A 2,680-nucleotide genomic window follows, 5' to 3' on the forward strand; every position below is an offset into this window, starting at 1 on the left:
TCTGACTCTTTACGACCACATAGACTGCAGCACGCCAGGCCTCCCTGTCCATCACCAACTCCTGGAGCCTACTCAAACTCATGTCCATTGAGTCGGTGATGCCATCCAACTATCTCATCCTCTGTTGTCCTCTTCTCCTCCTGCCTTAAATCTTTCCCAGCATCAGGGTCTTTTCAAATGAGTCAGCTCTTTGCATCTGGTGGCCAAAGTATTGGAATTTCAGCTTCAGCATCAGTCCTTCCAATGAACATACAGGACCAATTTCCTTAGGATGAACTGGTTGGATCTCCTTGCAGTCCAAGGGACTCAAGAGTCTGCTCCAACACCACAGTTCAAAAGCATCAATTCTTCTGCACTCAGCTTTCTTTACAGTCCAACTCTCACATCCATACATGACTACTGGAAAAACCATAGCCTTGACTAGATGGACTTTTGTTGTCTCTGCTTTTTAATAAGCTGTCTAGGTTGGCCATAACTTTCCTTCCAAGGAGTGAGTGTCTTTTATTTTCATGGCTGCAGTCACCATCTGCAGTGATTTTGGAGCCCCCCCAAAATTACGTCTGTCACTGTTTCCACTGTTTCCCCATCTATTTGCCATGAAGTGATGGGACCAGAAGCCATGATCTTACTTTTCTGAATGTTGAGCCAACTTTTTCACTCTCCTCTTTCTCTTTCACCAAGAGGCTCTTTAGTTGTTCTTTGCTTTCTGCCATAAGGGTGGTATCATCCAGGTATCTGAGGTTATTGATATTTCTCCCTGCAACCTTGATTCCAGCTTGTGCTTCATCCAGCCCAGCATTTCTCATAATGTACTTTTTATATATAAGTTAAATAAGCAGGGTGACAGTATACAGCCTTGACATACTCCTTTCCCTATTTGGAACTAGTCTGTTGTTCCATGTCCAGTTCTAACTATTACTTCCTGACTTGCATACAGATTTCTCAAGAGGTAGATCATGTGCTCTGATATTTAAGAATTTTCCACAGTTTGTGGTGATCCACACAGTCAAAGGTTTTGGCATAGTCAATAAAGCAGAAATAGATGTTTTTCTGGAACTCTTGTTTTTTCGATAATCCAAAAGATGTTGGCAGTTTGATCTCTGGTACCTAGCAATTAAAAAGCCACATTCTGATTACCAGTATCTGTAAACTCTTAACAAATCCATCTTTTCTGAAGGCATAGAGTGCTAAGAACTGATTTTTTGTGTGTATGTGTGGAAATATATTAATGTTCCTGGTAACTTAAGACAATTGATTAATTATAGCTGTTTCCTTTTACTGAATACAAGGTGGTTTATGTACAGAGACTGATCTAAGAAGGTAGTTTCAATGTTAATACAACTTATAAGGATATGCTAAGTAGATCTTTTGAGGATACGAATGCTAAGTGCTCAAATCTATGAAATCTAATCTACTTATAACCTACTGAATGATACACATGGTCTTAAGTAACAATGGGCCCTCTAGTTCAGAAATAGTATGTGTCACATTCATAAAGACTGTTTTACTGAAATGAAGTCTCCATTCCCAATTTCTTCATAAAACAAATTCCAGTCCTGATTCATGTTCGTTTCTTTAACAAATAAGAAGTCTATGAGTTACAGGTTGGAGAAGGATTTTTTTTGGAAAATACTTGCCTAACATAAATGAATATAAATCAAAATAAATGGAGCAAGGGAGGGAGAGGAGGAAAGAGGAGAAAAGTTTTATATAGCTGTTAGTCAATTATAAATAATTCTGCCACTGGAAGTTTCTTTTGCTGGGGGAGCAGCAAATGATTGGTAAAGTATATAGAAGTTTAAAGGTAGACAATGGATCTAGTCTTAATTACTTAGTATTATAAAGATGGTGAGGAGATTCTGGTTCTCTGGGGGTAACTTCCTGGGAAAGGACAAAATTGCCAGTGATGCTGGTTTTATAACCCTTTCTTGGAGCAGAATTTGAGGGATAAGGTGGGGCTTAGATAAGAGGTGAGCAGGATTTTTAAACATGATTCTTCTATAGGACCTTTAAAGTTTTCACTACAATTCCCAAAACCATGATATGCTTAGTAAATTTGTAGACAGTGTTGGGGATGATTCAGCAAAAGGCAAAACTAGAATCAGATTCTAGATGAGAAGACAAATGAGTCACAACCATAACTCGCAGGCACAGTAACAGACCTAGATATCTGATGTGTCTTTTAAATGGAGACAGCAAAGGAGACACTGATGTACAGAACAGTCTTTTGGACTCTGTGGGAGAGGGAGAGGGTGGGATGATTTGGGAGAATGGCATTGAAACATGTATAATATCATATATGAAGTGAATCGCCAGTCCAAGTTGGATGCATGATACTGGTTGCTTGGGGCTGGTGCACTGGGACAACTGAGAGGGATGGTACAGGGAGGGAGGAGGAAGGGGGGTTTGAGATGGAGAACACGTGTATACCCGTGGAGGATTCATATTGATCTATGATAAAACCAATACAATATTGTAAAGTAATTAACCTCCAATTAAAATAAATACATTATATTTAAAAATAAATAAATGGTACAAAACCACTTAATTCTTGGTCAGAAACTGCTCACAGTTTGGCTGTATACCTTTGTATTTTGGTAATAATAATGGTACTTATTTAGTTTTTACTGAATGAATTGAGTGAACTGAATTCTTTAACTTTCACCACATTCCTTATAGA

Source organism: Bison bison, unplaced genomic scaffold (assembly GCF_000754665.1).
Source record: "Bison bison bison isolate TAMUID 2011002044 unplaced genomic scaffold, Bison_UMD1.0 scf7180017864279, whole genome shotgun sequence".
Classification (NCBI taxonomy): Eukaryota; Metazoa; Chordata; class Mammalia; order Artiodactyla; family Bovidae; genus Bison; species Bison bison.